The 22,701-nt window shown below is 40.3% G+C and overlaps 1 pseudogene; it reads right to left on the bottom strand.

Moving 5' to 3' along the window:
• Positions 1–5,195: 5,195 nt before the first annotated feature.
• The window catches only part of LOC127683404 (sulfotransferase 2A1-like), a 41,464-nt pseudogene continuing 23,958 nt past the window's right edge, over positions 5,196–22,701 (bottom strand).

The following is a 22,701-nucleotide window of genomic DNA, read 5'->3' on the forward strand; positions in this document are numbered from 1 at the left end:
AATCACCATAGATGGAGAAACCAAGATATTCCATGACAAAACCAAATTTACAAAATATCTTTCCACAAACCCAGCCCTATAAAAAATAACAGGAGGAAAACTCCAATACATGGGAAGAAACTACACCCTGGAAAAAGCAAGATAGTAACCTTCTTTCATCAAACCCAAAAGAAGATAACCACTCAAATATAAAAATAACATCAAAAATGACAGGAGGTAATAATCTCTATTCCTTAATATCTCTTAACATCAATGGACTCAATTCCCCAATAAAAAGACACAGACAAACAGACTGGAAAGTAAACAGGACCCTACATTTTTTTGCATACAAGAAACACACCTCAGTGTCAAAGACAAAAACTACCTTAGAATAAAAGGCTGGAAGACAATTTTACAAGCCAATGGTCTTAGGAAACAAGCTGGAGTAGCCATTCTAATATCATATAAAATTGACTTTCAACCTAAAGTCATCAGAAGAGACATGGAAGGACACGTCTTGCTGGTCAAAGTAAAAATCCACCAAGAAGAACTCTCAGTTCTGAACATCTACTTGCCAAATGCAGGGGCACCCTCATTTGTAAAAGAAACTTTACTGAAGCTCAAATCACTCATTGCACCTAATACAATAATTGTGGGTGACTTCAACACTCACCTATTCTCAATGGACCAATCAGGAAAACAGAAACTAAACAGGGACACAGTAAAAACTAATTGAAGCTTTGTACAAATTGGATTTGTCTGATATTTATAGAACATTTCACCCTAAAGCAAAAAAATATACCTTTTTCTCAGCATCTCAGTGTTACTTCTCCAAAATCGACCATATAATTGGTCACAAGACCGACCTCAACAAACATAAGAAGATCGAACTAATCCCATGCCTCCTATCAGATCACTATGGAGTAAGAATGATCTTCAATAGCAGCCAAAACAACATAGAGACCACTTATACATGGAGTTGAACAATACTCTACTAAATGACACCTTGGCCAAAGAAGAAATAAAGAAAGAAATCAGAGACTTTTTACATTTTAATGAAAATGAAGACACAACATACCCAAATCTTTGGGAAACAATGAAAGCAGTGCTAAGAAGAAAACTCATAGCCCTGAGTGCCTCAAACAGAAACGGGAGAGAGCATACACTAGCAGCTTAATGGCACATGTGAAAGCTCTGGAACAAAAAGAAGCTAATACACCCAGGAGGAGTAGAAGTCAGGAAATCACCAAACTCAGAGCTGAAAACAATCATGTGGAAACAAATAGAACCATATAAAGAATCAACGAATCCAGGAGCTGGGTTCTTTGAAAAAATCAACAAGAAAGATAAACCCTTAGCCAGACTGACCAAAGGGCACAGAGAAAGGATCCAAATTAACAAAATTATAAATGAAAGGGGGAATGTATCAACAGAAATAGAGAAAATTCAGAAGATCATCAGATCCTACTACAAAAGCCTATACTCAACAAAACAGGAGAATCTGGAGGAAATGGACAATTTCCTAGACAGATACAAAATACCAAAATTAAATCAGGACCAAATAGATCATCTAAACAATCCCATAACCCCTAAAGAAACAGAAGGGGTCATAGAAAGCCTTCTAACCAAAAAAAACCACAGGACCAGTTTTAGTGGAGAATTCTATCAGACCTTCAAAGAAGACCTAGCACCAATACTCTTCAAACTATTCCACAAAATATAAATGGAAGGAACACTACCCAACTTCTTTTACGAAGCCACAATTACGCTGATACCAAAACCACACAAAGATCCAACAAAGAAAGAAAACTTCAGACCAATTTCCCTTATGCACACCGATGCAAAAAATACTCAATAAAATTCTTGGCAACTAAGTCCAAGAAAACAAAGAAACAATCATCCACCATGATCAAGTAGGCTTCATCCCAGGGATGCAGGGATGGTTCAACATATGAAAATCCACCAATGCAATCCACTACATAAACAAACTCAAAGGAAAAACCACATGGTCATTTCATTGGATGCTGAAAAATCATTCGATAAAATTCAGCATCCTTTCATGCTTAAAGTCTTGGAAAGAACAGGAATTCAAGGCCCATTCCTAAACATAGTAAAAGTAATATGCAGCAAACCGGTAGCCAACATCAAACTAAATGGAGAGAAACTTGAAGCAATCCCACTAAAATCAGCTACTAGACAAGGCTGCCCACTCTCTGCTTATCTTTTCAATATAGTACTTGAGGTACTAGCTCCATCAATTAGATAACATAAGGATGTCAAAGGGATACAAACTGGAAAGGAAGAAGTCAAACTATCACTCTTTGCAGATGATAAGATAGTCTACCTAAGTGACCCCAAAAAAACTCCACTAGAAAACTCCTACAGGTGATAAACAACTTCAGGAATGTGGCAGGTTATAAAATCAACTCAAGCAAATCAGTAGCCTTCCTATACTCAAAGGATAAGCAGGCTGAGAAAGAAATTAGAAAAACGACACCATTCCCAATAGCCACAAACAGTATAAAGTTCCTTGGTGTGACTCTGAACAAACCAGTGAAATATATGTATGACAAGAACTTCAAGACTCTGAAGAAGGAAATGGAAGAATACCTCAGAAAATGGAAAAGTCTCCTATGCTCCTGGATTGGCAGGATTAATATAGTTAAAATGGCCATTTTGCCAAAAGCAATATACAGATTCAATGCAATACCCATCAAAATTCCAACTCAGTTCTTCATAGAGTTAGAAAGAGCAATTCTCAAATTCATCTGGAATAACAAAAAACCTAGGATAGCTAAAACTATTCTCTACAACCAAAGAAATTCTGCAGGATTCAGTATCCCAGTCTTCAAGCAATACTACAGAGCAATAGTGTTAAAAGCTGTGTGGTATTGGTACAGTGACAGGCAGGCACATCAATGGAATAGGATTGAAGATCCAGAAATGAACCCACACACCTATGGCTACTTAATCCTCGACAAAGGAGCTGAAAGCATCCAGTGGAAAAAAGATAGCCTTTTCAACAAATGGTGCTGGTTCAACTGAAGGTCAGCATGCAGACGAAAGCAAATTGATCCATCATTATCTCCTTGTTCTAAGCTCAACTCCAGATGGATCAAGGACCTCCACATAAAGCCAGACACTCTGAAGCTAATAGAAAAGAAACTGGGGAAGACCCTTGAGGACATCGGTACAGGGGAAAAGTTCCTGAACAGAACACCAATAGTGTATGCTCTAAGATGAAGAATTGGCAAATGGGACCTCATAAAATTACAAAGTTTCTGTAAGGCAAAGGACACCATCAAAAGGACAAACCGGTAACCAACAAATTGGGAAAAGATCTTCACCAACCCTATATCAGATAGAGGGATAATATCCAATATATACAAAGAACTCAAGAAGTTAGATCCCAGAAAGCCAAATAACCCTATTTAAAATGGGGTACAGAGCTAAACAATAAATTTTCACCCGAAGAACTTCGGATGGCTGAGAAGCATCTTAAAAAATCCTCAACTTCATTAGTCCTTAGAGAGATGCAAATCAAAACAACCATGACATTTCACCTTACATCTGTCAGAATTGCTAAGATTAAAAACTCAGGAGACAGCAAGTGTTGTTGAGGATGTGGAGAAAGAGGAACACTCCTCCACTGCTGGTGGGTTTGCAAATTGTTACAACCACTCTGGAAATCAATCTGGAGGTTCCTCTGAAAACTGAGCACATCACTTCCGGAGGATCCTGCTATACCACTCCTGGACATATACCCAGAGGATTCCCCAGCAGGTAATAAGGATACATGCTCTACTATGTTCATAGCAGCCCTATTTATAATAGCCAGAACCTGGAAAGAACCCACGTATCCCTCAATGGAAGAATGGATGCAAAAAATGTGGTATATATACACAATGGAGTACTATTCAGCCATTAGAAACAATGAATTCATGAAATTCTTAGACAAATGGATGGAGCTAGAGAACATCATACTAAGTGAGGTAATCCAGTCTCAAAAGATTAATCATGGTATGCACTCACTAATAAGTGGATATTAGCTTAGAAATTTGGAATACCCAAAACATAATCCACACATCAAATGATGTACAAGAAGAACGAATGAGTGGTCTGGTTCTTGAAAGACTCAGTGTAGCAGTATAGGGCAAAACCAGAACAGGGAAGTGGGAAGGGGTAGATGGGAAAATGGGGAGAAGGAAGAGGGCTTATGGGACTTTCGGAGAATGGGGGGCCAGAAAAGGGGAAATCATTTGAAATGTAAATAAAAATATATCAAATAAAACAAACAAACAAACAAACAAAAACAATGAATTCAAGAAATTCTTAGACAAGTGGGTGGAACTGGAGAACGTCATCCTGAGTGAGGTGACTCAATCACAGAAGAACACACCTGACATGCACTCATTGAGAAGTGGATATTAGCCCAGAAGCTCAGAATACCCAAGGAACAATTCACATATCAATTGATGTCCAAGAAGACGGAAGGAGAGGCCCCTGGTCCTGGAAAGGCTAGATACAGCAGTGTAGGGGAGTTCCAGGACAGAACAGCAGCAGGAGGTTGATTGGGGGACAAGGGGAGGGGAGAGGGCTTGTGGGTATTTCAGGGACAGGGGAACCAGGACATGGGAAATCATTTGAAATGTAAATACATCTAAAAGAAGAAGAAGAAGACCTACAGAGTGAACAAACCTGGGCCAATGGGAGTTCACAGAGAGTAAGTGAAGAACTGCCAGTATGCATGGGCTGTACCTAGGCTCCTACAAATGTGTAACCAATGTGCAGTTTCCTCTAAATATATGTCATCTAACAAATAGAGTGGGTCCTGTCTCTGACTATGTTGCCTGCATCTTATTGCCTGCACGTTGTTGCTGATCTATTTTTTCTAGCTGAGCTGCCTTGCCTGGCCTCAGTGGGAGATGATGCAATTAGTTCTGCTGTGATATGATGTGCTATATCTGGTTAGTACCGATGGAGGGCCTCCACTTTTCTGGGGAAGAGATGGAAGAATAGGGGAAAGGGTTTGTAAGGGTGGAACTAGGAATAAATGAGGGACAGACTATGATCAGGTTGTAAAGGGAATAAAATAATGTTGAAAATACAACAATTCAATAACAATATTTATTCTATGACTGTGTCCAGTCATTCATATGTATGAGGACAGGAAAATAAACACCAGGGTCTATATAATATTTAAAAGTTTTAAGGACTTATTCCCATGGGAACAGCCCTGGAGGGAATCCAGCCATTTTCTCCTGGTATACTTTATCAAAGGCTTCAGCTTGGGCTACTGTAAAGTGATTCTTCCAGTCCCCAGTTGTACCTGGAAAATGTGAAGCAGATACATAAGTGGATTAATGATAATCTTAACACTATTCCCTCTTCTTCTTTCATATGCTTTACTATCTACTTCACAAGGATCACAGAGCTAATTAAATCCAAATTTCAATAACTCTCTGGAAAACCCTTCTTATGTGATTAAATAATATACATACAGACTTCTTCATCCATGGAAATAATGCTCTACCTTCTCCTTTCCAGATTTATAATTCATACAATCTAACAGTAGCAACATTGTGTCTCCTTTTTATATGACCAGATTACTCCTGCTTTCGATTTTACCTATATCCATTGTACTATCCAATGAGTTTCTCATCTTAATTATACAAACTTCAGTTGTTCTTTCTACATTTTAGTGTTTAGTTATAAAAGTTCTTAACAGGTTACAAGCAGCTTTTACAAAATATTTAAAATTAATTTTGATGTTGTGTGTGCTGGTACAAATTAATGCACGGTCCTGCAGAGAATGGAGCCTTTAGATCTCCAGGAACTGGGGATGCACATGATGCTTCCATTAGATGCATGAGTCCCAGCTACTTCCAGCTGATTACATCAATGACTTCTGTTTTCACTCAATCAATGGCACTGGGTGATGCATGAAGATGTACATGATAGTATTCCCTATTTGTTTCTCTGTCTTCTTTGAACATACATGAGCTCTCATTACAGAATTTTAGTAGGCATTTAATTTTGGACATAGAGATGTCAAATTCTCTAAATGTTCTTCACATGTTGCATGCTTATTCCTCCTTGAATGCTGATATCTTCTATGTAAGCATGTTTTTATATTTTTCTTATTTATGCCACTGAAAGCATTTTTCAAATCTTGACTTCATGTAGATCACAATAGCCCCCATATTCAATGTATTTTATCTCATATCTGTAACACTTCGTAATGTTCTAAGCACTTTGTTTTATATATAAATGAAATGAATATGCAGCTAATATTTGAGAAAGATAAATTTTTCTTAGTTGTGAAAGGTTTCATTTGTGAAAGAAACACCTATAGAACACATTGAATATGGAATTGTTGAAAGCATTCATGGATGAGTGAGCAAGGTGCTTGCACTGATCTCATTTTGTTGAAGAGAAATAATTAGTCCTTAATACCTTATCCAGAATAACAGTGATACATATCTATTTGAAGCCAAAAAGATTGACAAGAGAAGTAATGCATTTCTTTTCTTTTTTTTTTTTTTTAAGATTTATTATATGTAAGTACACTGTAGCTGTACCAGAAGAGGGCGTCAGATCTCTTTACAGATGGTTGTGAGCCACCATGTGGTTGCTGGGATTTGAACTCAGGACCTTCAGAAGAGCAGTCAGTGCTCTTAACCACTGATCCATCTCTCCAGCCCAGTAATGCATTTCTTTATTATATTATTTCCTTTATGTATCATGTAAGTTAATTTTAATTCCTCACTGGGATATATTAACAAAGATATAAAAATCATAATTAAATGGTAATTTTTGATATACCATATTCAAATAAGATACAATTAAATGGCATTTAAAAAAGTGTCATCTGATAAAAGGGAAACCTATCAATCTATATTGTTTCTCTCAGGTTTGTAATTTCATTCATTATTAGAACATGTTTCATTATTCTTTCCTATAGTATGCCTGAATTATAATTAAACAGACCATATGCTATGATACCAGAATCTCAGAAAATTCAATATGGCTTCCATTGTAATGAATTCGTCCAGATGAGAGAATCATGTCTTTGCAGGTACACATGTGATGGTCTAAATTCAATTTTGTCAAAATTCTGTGCACCCATCAGATGCACATTTCTCTTCATTTTTTCCTTTGTAAATATCTCCCTAAATTTTTCTGTCAGGTGACAGGATAACCCTAGCATGTGGTGGAATAACTTTTGCAGGAAAATAATTTTCTCATAGTTCTGGAGGCTGCAGTTCTCACAAAGGGTCTTTTTAAGACTTTCCCATGATTTTGCTTTTGCCTGCAGACAGTGGGATTTTTCCCTCAGTCCTCAGTTCATTTTTCCTCTGTGTCTTCTAAGGAAATCAGTAATCATGACTAATGGCCTAACCAGTGTTAAGAGAACACCTAGTGTGAAGCAATGATGGTTAGGACCTCTGAAGTTTGACAGAAGATATTTCTGGTCACATGTCTTGATTGTGACGATGTCTTTACAAAATTCCTATCAAGAAACAAGTGGCTGAATGTGTTTTTTGCAGTGTCTAAATTTAGAATCTAAATGAACACACTTGTATGTGAAAAATTATTGCTTAAATTTTAAAACCAGATTAATCCAACCTAACTAAGTGAGTGAGTCTCCCAAGTAAAGAGTAGCTCTTCAGAGTATCACTCAGAAGAAATAACTGGTATTTTCTTTTGTCCAGTTAAGAAGAGAAAATAATAGACCATGAATTTGGTCTAGAGAATTTCTCCTGGATAAGGCCAGTATAACAACACAACACAGCTTTTCATGGCTTTGGGCTTTAGAGAAATTGATACTTACTGTTAAATAATGAAATTAATCTTTATCTGGTAATACCTTCCAGATTGAAAAACAGCACCAATCTGATGAAGTATTTGGAGGACCAATATTATCCTAATGCATTTTGTTCTTCCAAATCTGTTTTCCAAGACATTCATCATAGCATCCTCTATTTTAAAGTAGTGAATCAGTGAGTAACGAAATTGGTGTCCCAACTTAGTGGCATTTTTTAATGAGATTTGTGGCTTATTAACTGTAAGTTACAACACTGATATAAGGAACATAATTCTCCAGGTGAAAAGGTATCAGCAAATGCAAAAAATATATATGCCTCATACAATCACTATAATAATTAAACTACCAATGACTTAAGAAGTCAGATAAAAGGTTTTGAGATAGCTATCACTTAGATAAATACATAGATAGATCAATGATATATAGATATAGATGAAACAGATATAGATGATATAGATAGGTATAGGATAGAGATAGATGTAAAGATAGAGACAGAGGCAAAGACAGAGACAGAGACAGAAAGAGAGATAGATAGATCACTGCTAAAGTATATGATACCTGAAAATTATTGTTTGCTTTGGAAGAGACAATAAAATCCTATTATGTACCCATACTAGAACATAATCTTCCTGGAAAAGAGGAAATTACAGTTGTCCTCATAGAATTGTTTTCTAAATTCTTTTTTTTCCTTTTTATTTATTTCTTTTTTATTCGATTTATTTTTTATTTAGATTTCAAACGATTTCCACTTTTCTGGCTCTCCATTCCCTGAAAGTCCCATAAGCCCTCTTCCCTCCCACTGTTCACCCATAATCCCATTCCCACTTCCATATTCTTGTATTCCCCTATACTGATGCACTGAGTCTTTCCAGAACCAGGGGCCACTCCTCCGTTCCTCTTGGACATCATTTAATATGTGGATTATGTCTTGGGTATTCCACATTTCTAGGCTAATATCCACTTATCAGTGACTGCATATCATTATCGATCTTTTGAGACTGGATTGCCTCACTTAGTATGATGTTCTCCAGCTCCATCCATTTGTCTAAGAATTTCATGAATTCATTGTTTCTGATGGCTGACTAGTACTCCATTGTGTAAATATACCATATTTTTTTGTATCCATTCCTCCGTTGAGGGACACCTGGGTTCTTACCAGCTTCTGGCTATTACAAACATGGCTGCTATGAACATAGTGGAGCAAGTGTCCTTATTGCATGCTGGGGAATCCTCTGGGTACATGCCCAGGAGTGGTATAGCAGGGTCCTCCAGAAGTGTCATGCCCAGAGTTCTGAGGAACCACCAGACTGATTTCCAAAGTGGTTGTGTCATCTTGCAACCCCACCAGCAGGGGAAGAGTGTTCCTCTTTCTCCACATCCTCATGAAACCTTGCTGTCTTCTGAGCTTTTTAAACTTCGCCATTCTGACTGGTGTGAGGTGAAATCTCAGGGTTGTTTTGATTTGCATTTCCCTAATGACTAATGATGTTGAACATTTCTTTTTTTTTTTAATTTTTTTATTCGATATAATTTATTTACATTTCAAATGATTTCCCTTTTCTAGCCCCCCCCTCCCAGAAAGTCCCGTAAGCCCCCTTCTCTTCCCCTGTCCTCCCACCCACCCCTTCCCACTTCCCCGTTCTGGTTTTGCTGAATACTGTTTCACTGAGTCTTTCCAGAACCAGGGGCCACTCCTCCTTTCTTCTTGTACCTCATTTGATGTGTGGATTATGTTTTGGGTATTCCAGCTTTCTAGGTTAATATCCACTTATTAGTGAGTGCATACCATGATTCACCTTTTGAGTCTGGGTTACCTCACTTAGTATGATATTCTCTAGCTCCATCCATTTGCCTAAGAATTTCATGAATTCATAGTTTCTAATGGCTGAATAGTACTCCATTGTGTAGATATACCACATTTTTTGCATCCACTCTTCTGTTGAGGAATACCTGGGTTCTTTCCAGCATCTGGCAATTATAAATAGGGCTGCTATGAACATAGTAGAGCATGTATCCTTAATACATGGTGGGGAGTCTTCTGGGTATATGCCCAGGAGTGGTATAGCAGGATCTTCTGGAAGTGAGGTGCCCAGTTTTCGGGGGAACCGCCACACTGCTTTCCAGAGTGGTTGTACCAATTTGCAACCCCACCAGCATTGGAGGAGCGTTCCTCTTTCTCCACACCCTCTCCAACACCTGCTGTCTCCTGAATTTTTAAACTTAGCCATTCTGACTGGTGTAAGATGAAATCTTAGGGTTGCTTGATTTGCATTTCCCTAATGACTAATGAAGTTGAGCATTTTTTAAGATGCTTCTCTGCCATCCGAAGTTCTTCAGGTGGGAATTCTTTGTTTAACTCTGTACCCCATTTTTAATAGGGTTGTTTGGTTTTCTGGAGTCTAACTTCTTGAGTTCTTTATATATATTGGATATTAGCCCTCTATCTGATGAAGGATTGGTGAAGATCTTTTCCCAATTTGTTGGTTGCCGATTTGTACTCTTGATGGTGTCCTTTGCCTTACAGAAACTTTGTAATTTTATGAGGTCCCATTTGTCAATTCTTGCTCTTAGAGCATACGCTATTGGTGTTCTGTTCAGAAACTTTCTCCCTGTACCGATGTCCTCAAGGGTCTTCCCCGGTTTCTTTTCTATTAGCTTCAGAGTGTCTGGCTTTATGTGGAGGTCCTTGATCCATTTGGAGTTGAGCTTAGTACAAGGAGACAAGGATGGATCAATTCGCATTCTTCTGCATGCTGACCTCCAGTTGAACCAGCACCATTTGTTGAAAAGGCTATCTTTTTTCCATTGGATGTTTTCAGCCTCTTTGCCGAGGATCAAGTGGCCATAGGTGTATGGGTTCATTTCTGGATCTTCAGTCCTGTTCCATTGATCCTCCTGCCTGTCACTGTACCAATACCATGCAGTTTTTAACACTATTGCTCTGTAGTATTGCTTGAGGTCAGGGATACTGATTCCCCCAGATTTTCTTTTGTTGCTGAGAATAGTTTTAGCTATCCTGGGTTTTTTGTTGTTCCAGATGAATTTGATAATTGCTCTTTCTAACTCTGTGAAGAATTGAGTTGGTATTTTGATGGGTATTGCATTGAATCTGTATAGTGCTTTAGGCAAAATGGCTATTTTAACTATATTGATTCTACCTATCCATGAGCATGGGAGGTTTTCCCATTTTTTGAGGTCTTTTTCCATTTCCTTCTTCAGAGTCTTGAAGTTCTTGTCATATAGATCTTTCACATGTTTGGTAAGAGTCACCCCAAGATACTTTATACTGTTTGTGGCTATTGTGAAGGGCATCATTTCCCTAATTTCTTTCTCAGCCTGCTTATCTTTTGAGTATAGGAAGGCCACTGATTTGCTTGAGTTGATTTTATAACCTGCCACTTTGCTGAAGTTGTTTATCAGCTGTAGGAGCTCTCTAGTGGAGTTCTTTGGGTCACTTAGGTAGACGATCATGTCGTCTGCAAATAATGATAGTTTGACTTCTTCCTTTCCAATTTGTATCCCTTTGACCTCCTTATGTTGTCGAATTGCCTGAGCTAGTACCTCATGTACAATATTGAAAAGATAAGGAGAAAGGGGGCAGCCTTGTCTGGTCCCTGATTTCAGTGGGATTGCTTCAAGTTTCTTTCCATTTAATTTGATGCTGGCTACCGGTTTGCTGTATATTGCTTTTACTATGTTTAGGTATGGGCCTTGAATTCCTGTTCTCTCCAAGACTTTAAGTATGAAAGGATGCTGAATTTTGTCAAATGCTTTTTCAGCATCCAATGAAATGCCCATGTGGTTTTGTTCTTTGAGTTTGTTTATGCAGTGGATTGTATTGATGGATTTCCGTATATTGAACCAACCCTGCATTCCCGGGATAAAGCCTACTTGATCATGGTGGATGATCGTTTTGATGTGTTCTTGGATTCGGTTGGCAAGAATTTTATTGAGTATTTTTGCATCGATGTTCATAAGGGAAATTGGTTTGAAGTTCTCTTTCTTTGTTGGATCTTTTTGTGGCTTTGGTATCAGCGTAATTGTGGCTTCATAGAAGGAATTGGGTAGTGTTCCTTCTGTTTCTATTTTGTGGAATAGTTTGAAGAGTATTGGTGTTAACTCTTCTTTGAAGGTCTGGCAGAATTCTGCACTGAAGCCATCTGGTCCTGTGCTTTTTTTTGGTTGGAAGACTTTCTATGACTCCTTCTATTTCTTTAGGCATTATGGGACTGTTTAGATGGTGTAGTTGGTCCTGATTTAATTTTGGTATTTGGTATCTGTCAAGGAAATTGTCCATTTCCTCCAGATTCTCCAGTTGTGTTGAGTACAGGCTCTTGTAGTAGGATCTGATGATTTTTTGGATTTCGTCAGTTTCCGTTGTTATATCTCCCTTTTCATTTCTAAGTTTGTTAATTTGGATATTTTCTCTGTGCCCTTTGGTCATTCTGGCTAAGGGTTTATCTATCTTGTTGATTTTCTCAAAGAACCAGCTCCTGGTTTTGTTGATTTTTTGTATGGTTCTCTTTGTTTCTACTTGATTGATTTCGGCCCTGAGTTTGATGATTTCCTGCCTTCTACTCCTCCTGGGCGAAATAGCTTCTTTTTGTTCTAGGGCTTTCAGGTGTGTCATTAAGCTGGTAATGTATGCTCTCTCCATTTTCTTTTTGGAGGCACTCAGGGCTATGAGTTTTCCTCTTAGCACTGCTTTCATTGTGTCCCATAGATTTGGGTATGTTGTGTTTTCATTTTCATTGTGTTCTAAAAAGTCTTTAATTTCTTTCTTTATTTCTTCCTTGACCAAGGTATCATTGAGTAGAGTACTGTTCAGTTTCCTCGTGTATGTGGGTTTTCTGTTGTTTCTGTTGCTATTGAAGACCACTTTTACTCCATAGTGATCAGATAGGAGGCATGGGATTAGTTCTATCTTCTTATATTTGTTGAGGTCTGTCTTGTGACCAATTAAATGGTCGATTTTGGAGAAGGTACCATGAGGTGCTGAGAAAAAGGTATATTCTTTTGTTTTAGGATAGAATGTTCTATATATATCTGTTAAATCTAATTGGTCCAAAGCTTCAATTAGTTTCATTGTGTCCCTGTTTCGTTTCTGATCGGTCCATTGAGGAAAGTGCAGTGTTGAAGTCACCCACAATTATTGTGTTAGGTGCAATGTGTGCTTTTAGTTTTAATAAAGTTTCTTTTACAAAAGAGCGTGCCCTTGCATTTGGGGCATAGATGTTCAGGATTGACAATTCTTCTTTTTGTATTTTTCCTTTGACCAGCAAGAAGTGTCCCTCAGGGTCTCTTTTGATGACTTTGGGTTGAAAGTCAATTTTATCTGATATTAAAATGGCTACTCCAGCTTGTTTCCTGAGACCATTTGCTTGTAAAATTGTCTTCCAGCCTTTTACTCTATGGTAGTGTTTGTCTTTGACCCTGAGGTGTGTTTCCTATAAGCAGCAAAATGTAGGGTCCTGTTTACATATCCATTCAGTTAGTCTGTGTCTTTTTATTGGGGCATTAAGTCCATTGATGTTAAGAGATATTAAGGAATAGTGATTGTTACTTCCTATCATTTTTGACGTTATTTTTTAAATTTGAATGCTTAACTTCTTTTGGGTTTGACGAAAGGTTACTATCTTGCTTTTTCCAGGGTGAAGATTTCCTCCTTGTATTGGTGTTGTCCTCCTATTATCCTTTTTAGGGTTGGGTTTGTGGATAGATATTGGGTAAACTTGGTTTTATCATGAAATATCTTAATTTCTCCATGTATGGTGATTGAGAGTTTTGCTGGATATAGTAGTTTTGGTTGGCTTTTGTGCTCTCTTAGAGTCTGCATGAGATCTGCCCAGGACCTTCTAGCCTTCATAGTCTCGGGTGAAAAGTCTGCTGTGATTCTGATAGGTCTTCCTTTATATGTTACTTGGCTTTTTTCTCTTACTGCCTTTAGTATTCTTTCTTTGTTTAGAACATTTGGTGTTTTGATTATTATGTGACGGGAAGTATTTCTGTTCTGGTCCAGTCTGTTTGGAGTTCTGTAGGCTTCTTGTATATTCATGGGCATCTCTCTCTTTAGGTTATGGAAGTTTTCTTTCATAATTTTATTGAAGATATTTGCTGGCCCTTTAAGTTGTAAATCTTCACTCTCATCTATGCCTATAATCCTTAGGTTTGGTCTTCTCATTGTGTCCTGGATTTCCTGGATATTTTGGGTTACAAGGATTTTGCATTTTGCATTTTCTTTAACTGTTGAGTCCATGGTTTTTATAGAATCTTCATCATCTGAGATTCTTTCTTCTATCTCTTGTATTCTGTTGTTGATATTTGCATCTCTGTCCCCTGATTTCTCCCCAAGGCTTTCTATTTCCAAAGTTGTCTCCCTTTGAGTTTTCTTAGTTGTTTCTACTTCTGATTTTAGATCCTGGATGGTTTTGCTTAGCTCCTTCACTTGCTTGTTTGTGCTTTCCTGTAATTCTTTAAGAGATTTTTGTGTTTCCTCTTTCATGACCTCAGCCTGTTGACCAAAGTTCTCCTGTATTTCTTTAAGTGTTTTTTGCATTTCCTCCTTGTTGGCTTTTGTATTATCCTGGATTTCTTTCGATGATTTTTGTGTTTCCCTTGCAAGGGCTTCTAACTTTTGTTCCATTTTCTCCTGAATTTCTTTAAGTATGTCCTTCATGTGTTCCTGTACCAGCATCATGACCAGTGATTTTAAATCCAAATCTTGTTTTACTGGTGTGATGGGGTATCCAGGACATGTTGGTAGAGGAGAATTGGGTTCAGATGTTGCCATATTGCCTTGATAACTGTTAGTGACATTCCTGCGTTTGCCTTTTGCCATCTAGTTCTCACTGGTGTTAGTTTGCCCTGTCAGTGCTGGACTCCCCAGTGCAAGCTGCCCCTTCCCAGTTGGCCTCTGGTGCACAGCTTACCTCCTGCACTGCTTGTAGGCAGGGTGCTGCTGCCCAGGCTGTTCAGATCCCAAAGCAGGCACTCGAAGGCTCCCGCGCGGGCCCGCTGGATTCACTGGAGCACACTGACTTCTCCCAGCTGGCCGCCCGGAAGCCCAACTAGCCTCTTGCAGGACTTGGAGATGTGGTGCGTCTGCCCAGGCTGATCTGGATTCGGAAGCGGAGAGAGTTGAGCTGAGGGCTTCCTCCTGAGTCCTTGCCCCAGATTGTGTCTGTGGACCAGATGGAGCCTGTGTGCACCCCTAGGGAGCGCTGACGGTGTATGCTGCTGTGACCTCCCCTGTGTTCCGCTCACTCCGCTGGGCAGCCAATCGCCCAACCGGGCTGGCGCACACAAGGTTAGCCTGGCTGCCCAGTCCCTGAGTCCAGGCAAAAGCCTGGGAGGCCAAGGTCCGAGCAAAGTTCCCCTAGGGCTATGACTGTTAATTGGGTCCGCCAGGTGACTAGGATGGTGGGCGTGCGCGCCCGCGCTCCCTGAAAGTGCCGGGAGAGTCTGCTGTGCTAACAACCTCCTGGGCGGGTTGACTCACAGATGGCCCACCAAGCCGCCCAGTTCTTGGGGTCAGTCCTGTGCCTTTTGGGGCCTAGACCCCCGCTTTGTTAGCCTCCGGCTATGCCTGTTACAGGCCTGCCAGCCAGAGCTCTCTGTCGTCCTGCAGGCAAAATGGCGGCGCGTGCGCAGACCTGGGCAAAAAACCTCCTGGATGGGTTGGCGCCCTGATGGCCCCCCTACCAGCACAGGGCCTGGGTGCAGGCCAACGCTGTCGGGTCAGACCACCGCGGTGTTGGCCTCGGATTATGTTTGTGTACCTCAGTCTGTCCGATCCCTGGAGTCCGAAACCAAGATGGATGCCCCTCTCCTGACTGGTGGGAGGCCGAGTTCTGAAGTGGCTTCCATGCAGGAAAGGCACCGCACAACTGCAGCTGCTTGCCGCCCGGCTGGTCAGCGAAGGTCAGTGGTCGTTGGCGCAGGGCCTAACTGGACCCTGTGTTGCCTTGGTTCCACTGCTGATGGCCCTTCAGCTGGACCAGGCACTGCTGCACTGCTGCACTGCTGCCGCCGCTGCCGCCGCCGCCGCCCTTGTTGAACATTTTTTAAGGTGCTTCTCAGCCATCTGAAGTTCTTCATGTGAAAATTCTTTCTTTAGCTTCGTACCCCACTTTTTAATGGGTTATTTGGTTCTCTGTGGTCTCCCTTCTTGAGTTCTTTGAATATATTAGATATTAGCCCTCTGTCGGATTTAGGGTTGGTGAAGATCCTTTCCCAATCTGTTGGTTGCCATTTTGTCCTTTTGACAGTGTCCTTTGCCTTACAGAAACTTTATAATTTTATGAGGTCCCATTTGTCAATTATTGATCTTAGAGCATAATCTATTGGTGTTCTGTTCAGAAACTTTCCCCCTGTGCTCATGTCCTCAAGGGACTTCCCCAGTTTCTTTTCTATTAGTTTCAGTGTATCCAGTTTTATTTGGAGGTCCTTGATCCACTTGAAGTTGAGCTTAGTACAAGGAGATAAGAATGGATCAAATCTCACTCTTCTGCATGCTGGTCTCCAATTGAACCAGCACCATTTGTTGAAAAGGCTATTTTTCCCCACTGGTTGTTTTCAGTTCCTTTGTTGAAGATCAAGTGACCATAGGGGTGTGGGTTCATTTCTGGGTCTTCAATCCTATTCCATTGATCCACTTGCCTGACATTGTACCAATACCATGCAGTTTTTTTCACTATTGTTCTGTAGTGTTTCAGGTCTGGGATACCAATTCCCCCAGAAGTTCTTTTACTGTTGAGAATAGTTTTAGCTATCCTGGATTTTTTGTTATTCCAGATGAATTTGAGAATTGCTCTTTCTAAGTCTACAAAGAACTGAGTTGGGGAGTCAGGAGAGGCTCACCTCCATCTTGGTTTCGGACTCCAGAGAAATCGGACAGACTGAGGTACACAAACATATTCCAAGGCCAACACCGCGGGGGTCTGAGCCTGACGGGCGTTGGCCTGCACCCAGGCCCTGGGCTGTTCGGGGGGACATCGGGGTGCCAACCCAGCCAGGAGGTTTTTTGCCCTGGCCTGAGAGCGCGCCGCCATTTTGCCTATAGGACAGAGAGCTCTGGCGGGCAGAGCCGTAACAGGCATAGCCTGAGGCTAACAAAGCGGGGGTCTAAGCCCCAAAAGGCCCAGGACTGACCCCAAGAACTGGGCGGCTAGGTGGGCCATCTGTGTGTCAATCCGCCCAGGAGGTTGTTAGCACAGCAGAATCTCCCGGCGCTTTCAGGGAGCGCGAGCACTCATGCCTACCATCCTGGTCACCTAGCAGACCCAATTAACAGTCATAGCCCTAGGGGAACTTTGCTCAGACCTTGGCCTCCCAGGCTTTTGCCTGGACTCAGGGCCTGGACAGCCATGCTAACTTTGTGTGTGCCAGCCGGGTTGGGGGATCGGCTGCTCAGTGGAGTGATCAGAACACACGGGAGGTCCTGGCAGTATACACCATCGGCGCTCCCTTGGGGTGCACACAGGCTCCATCTGGTCCACAGACACAATCTGGGGCAAGGCCTCAGGTGGGAGCCCTCAGCTCAACTCTCTCCGCTTCTGGATTCAGATCAGCCTGGGTGGCCGCACCACATTTCCAGGTCCTGCAAGAGGCTAGAGGGGCTTCCGGGCGGCCAGCTGGGAGAAGTCGGTGTGCTCCGGTGAATCCAGCAGGCCCCAGCGGCAGCCTTCGGGTGCCTGCTTTGGGATCTGAACAGCCTGGGCAGCAGCACCCGGTCTACAGGCAGTGCAGGGGGTAAGCTGTGCACCAGAGGCCAAATGGGAAGAGGCAACATGCACTGGCGAGTCCACCACTGACAAGACAAACTAACACCAGTGAGAACTAGATGGCAAAAGGCAAACGCAGGAACGTCACTAACAAAAATCAAGGCAATATGGCAACATCTGAACCCAATTCTCCTCTACCAACATGTCCTGGATACCCCATCACACCAGTAAAACAAGATTTGGATCTAAAATCACTGGTCATGATGCTGGTACAGGAACACATGAAGGACATACTTAAAGAAATCCAGGAGAAAATGGATCAAAAGTTAGAAGCCCTTGCAAGGGAAACACAAAAATCATCGAAAGAAATCCAGGATAATACAAAAGCCAACAAGGAGGAAATGCAAAAAACACTTAAAGAAATACAGGAGAACTTTGGTCAACAGGCTGAGGTCATGAAAGAGGAAACACAAAAATCTCTTAAAGAATTACAGGAAAGCACAAACAAGCAAGTGAAGGAGCTAAGCAAAACCATCCAGGATCTAAAATCAGAAGTAGAAACAACTAAGAAAACTCAAAGGGAGAAAACTTTGGAGATAGAAAGCCTTGGGTAGAAATCAGGGGACAGAGATGCAAATATCAACAACAGAATACAAGAGATAGAAGAAAGAATCTCAGATGCTGATTCCATAGAAAACCATGGAACGTCACTAACATAGAAAGATTCCATAGGAACTATGGACTCAACATTTAAGGAAAATGCAAAATGCAAAAAGCTTGTAACCCAAAATATCCAGGAAATCCAGGACACAATGAGAAGACCAAACCTAAGGATTATAGGCATAGATGAGAGTGAAGATTTACAACTTAAAGGGCCAGCAAATATCTTCAATAAAATTATGGAAGAAAACATCCATAACCTAAAGAGAAAGATGCCCATGAATATACAAGAAGCCTACAGAACGCCAAACAGACTGGACCAGAACAGAAATACTTCCCATCACATAATAATCAAAACCCCAAATGTACTAAACAAAGAAAGAATATTAAATGCAGTAAGAGAACAAGGCCAAGTAACATATAAAGGAAGACCTATCAGAATCACAGCAGACTTTTCACCTGAGACGATGAAGGCTAGAAGATCCTGGGCAGATCTCATGCAGACACTAAGAGGACACAAATGCCAGCCAAAACTACTGTATCCAGCAAAACTCTCAATCACCATAGATGGAGAAAATAAGATATACCATGACAAAGCCAAGTTTACCCAATATCTATCCACAAACCCAGCCCTACAAAGGATAATAGGAGGAAAACACCAATACAAGGAGAGAAACTTCACCCTAGAAAAAGCAAGATAGTAACCTTTCATCAAACCCAAAAGAAGTTAAGCAATCAAATTTAAAAAATAACGTCAAAAATGATAGGAAGTAACAATCACTACTCCTTAATATCTCTTAACATCAATGGACTTAATGCCCCAATAAAAAGACACAGACTAACTGACTGGATATGTAAACAGGACCCTACATTTTGCTGCTTACAGGAAACACACCTCAGGGTCAAAGACAAACACTACCTTACAGTAAAAGGCTGGAAGACAATTTTACATGCAAATGGTCTCAGGAAACAAGCTGGAGTAGCCATTTTAATATCAGGTAAAATTGACTTTCAACCCAAAGTCATCAAAAGAGACTCTGAGGGACACTTCTTGCTGGTCAAACGAAAAATACAACAAGAAGAACTCTCAATCCTGAACATCTATGCTCCAAATGCAAGGGCACCCTCTTTCTTAAAAGAAACTTTATTAAAACTCAAAGCACACATTGCACCTAATACAATAATTGTGGGTGACTTCAACACTGCACTTTCCTCAATGGACCGATCAGGAAAACAGAAACTAAACAGGGACACAATGAAACTAATTGAAGCTTTGGACCAATTAGATTTAACAGATATATATAGAACATTCTATCCTAAAACAAAAGAATATACCTCTTTCTCAGCACCTCATGGTACCTTCTCCAAAATCGACCATATAATTGGTCACAAGACAGACCTCAACAAATATAAGAAGATCGAACTAATCCCATGCCTCCTATCAGATCACTATGGAGTGAAAGTGGTCTTCAATAGCAACAAAAACAACAGAAAACCCACATACACGTGGAAACTGAACAATATTCTACTCAATGATACCTTGGTCAAGGAAGAAATAAAGAAAGAAATTAAAGACTTTTTAGAACACAATGAAAATGAAAACACAACATACCCAAATCGATGGGACACAATGAAAGCAGTACTAAGACGAAAACTCATAGCCCTGAGTGCCTCCAAAAAGAAAATGGAGAGAGCATACATTACCAGCTTAATGACACACCTGAAAGCCCTGGAACAAAAAGCAGCTATTTCACCCAGGAGGAGTAGAAGGGAGGAAATCATCAAACTCTGGGCTGAAATCAATCAAGTAGAAACAAAGAGAACCATACAAAAAACCAACAAAACCAGGAGCTGGTTCTTTGAGAAAATCAACAAGATAGATAAACCCTTAGCCAGACTGATCAAAGGGCACAGAGAAAGTATCCAAATTAACAAACTTAGAAATGAACAACGGAAACTGAAGAAATCCAAAAAATCATCAGATCCTACTATAAGAGACTGTCCTCAAAACAACTGGAGAATCTGGAGGAAATGGACAATTTCCTCGACAGATACCAAATACCAAAATTAAATCAGGACCAAATAGACCATCTAAACAGTCCCATAATGCTTAAAGAATTAGAAGGAGTCATAGAAAGTCTTCCAACCAAAAAAAGAACAGGACCAGATGGTTTAAGTGCAGAATTCTATCAGACCTTCAAAGAAGAGTTAACACCAATACTCTTCAAACTATTCCACAAAATAGAAACAGAAGGAACACTACCCAATTCCTTCTATGAAGCCACAATTACGCTGATACCAAAGCCACACAAAGATCCAACAAAGAAAGAGCACTTCAGACCAATATCCCTTATGAACATCGATGCAAAAATACTCAATAAAATTCTTGCCAACCGAATCCAAGAACACATCAAAACGATAATCCACCGTGATCAAGTAGGCTTTATCCCGGGAATGCAGGGTTGGTTCAATATACGGAAATCCATCAATGCAATCCACTACGTGAACAAACTCAAAGAACAAAACCACATGGACATCTCATTGGATGCTGAAAAAGCATTTGACAAAATTCAGCATCCTTTCATGCTTAAAGTCTTGGAGAGAACAGGAATTCAAGGCCCATACCTAAACATAGTAAAAGCAATATACAGCAAACCGGTAGTCAGCATCAAACTAAATGGAGAGAAACTTCAAGCAATCTCACTGAAATCAGGGACCAGACAAGACTGCCCCCTTTCTCCTTATCTTTTCAATATTGTACTTGAGGTACTAGCTCGGGCAATTCGACAACATAAGGAGTTGAAAGGGATACAAATTGGAAAGGAAGAAGTCAAACTATCATTATTTGCAGACGACATGATAGTCTACCTAAGTGACCCAAAAAACTCCACTAGAGAGCTCCTACAGCTGATAAACAACTTCAGCAAAGTGGCAGGTTATAAAATCAACACAAGCAAATCAGTGGCCTTGCTATACTCAAAGGATAAGCAGGCTGAGAAAGAAATTAGGGAAATGACCCCCTTCACAATAGCCACAAACTGTATAAAGTATCTTGGGGTGACTCTTACCAAACATGTGAAAGATCTGTATGACAAGAACTTCAAGACTCTGAAGAAGGAAATGGAAGAAGACCTCAAAAAATGGGAAAAACCTCCCATGCTCATGGATCGGTATAATCAATGTAGTTAAAATGGCCATTTTGCCAAAAGCAATATACAGATTCAATGCAATACCCATCAAAATCCCAACTCAATTCTTCACAGAGTTACAAACAGCAATTCTCAAATTCACCTGGAACAACAAAAAACCCAGGATAGGTAAAACTATTCTCAGCAACAAAAGAAAATCTGGGGGAATCAGTATCCCTGACCTCAAGCAATACTACAGAGCAATAGTGTTAAAAACTGCATGGTATTGGTACAGTGACAGGCAGGAGGATCAATGGAACAGGATTGAAGAACCAGAAATGAACACATACACCTATGGATCAATGCCACTTGATCCTCGACAAAGAGGCTGAAAACATCCAATGGAAAAAAGATAGCCTTTTCAACAAATGGTGCTGGTTCAACTGGAGGTCAGCATGCAGAAGAATGCGAATTGATCCATCCTTGTCTCCTTGTACTAAGCTCAAATCCAAATGGATCAAGGACCTCCACATAAAGCCAGACACTCTGAAGCTAATAGAAAAGAAACTAGGGAAGACCCTTGAGGACATCGGTACAGGGAGAAAGTTTCTGAACAGAACACCAATAGCGTATGCTCTAAGAGCAAGAATTGACAAATGGGACCTCATAAAATTACAAAGTTTCTGTAAGGCAAAGGACACCATCAAGAGGACAAATCGGCAACCAACAAATTGGGAAAAGATCTTCACCAATCCTACATCAGATAGAGGGCTAATATCCAATATATATAAAGAACTCAAGAAGTTAGACTCCAGAAAACCAAACAACCCTATTAAAAAATGGGGTACAGAGTTAAACAAAGAATTCTCACCTGAAGAACTTCGGATGGTGGAGAAGCATCTTAAAAAATGCTCAACTTCATTAGTCATTAGAGAAATGCAAATCAAAACAACCTTTAGATTTCATCTTACAGCAGTCAGAATGGCTAAGATTAAAAAAATTCAGGAGACAGCAGGCGTTGGAGAGGGTGTGGAGAAAGAGGAACACTCCTCCACTACTGGTGGGGTTGCAAATTGGTACAACCACTCTGGCAATCAGTCTGGCGGTTCTTCCGAAAACTGGGTACCTCACTTTCAGAAGATCCTACTGTACCACTCCTGGGCATATACCCAGAGGATTCCCCACCATGTAATAAGGACACATGCTCTACTATGTTCATAGCAGCCCTATTTATAATTGCCAGATGCTAGAAAGAACACAGGTATCCCTCAACAGAAGAGTGGATGCAAAAAATGTGGTATATCTATAAAATGGAGTACTATTCAGCCATTAGAAACAATGAATTCATGAAATTCTTAATGAAATGGATGGAGCTAGAGAACAT

Source organism: Apodemus sylvaticus, chromosome 1 (assembly GCF_947179515.1).
Source record: "Apodemus sylvaticus chromosome 1, mApoSyl1.1, whole genome shotgun sequence".
NCBI lineage: Eukaryota > Metazoa > Chordata > Mammalia > Rodentia > Muridae > Apodemus > Apodemus sylvaticus.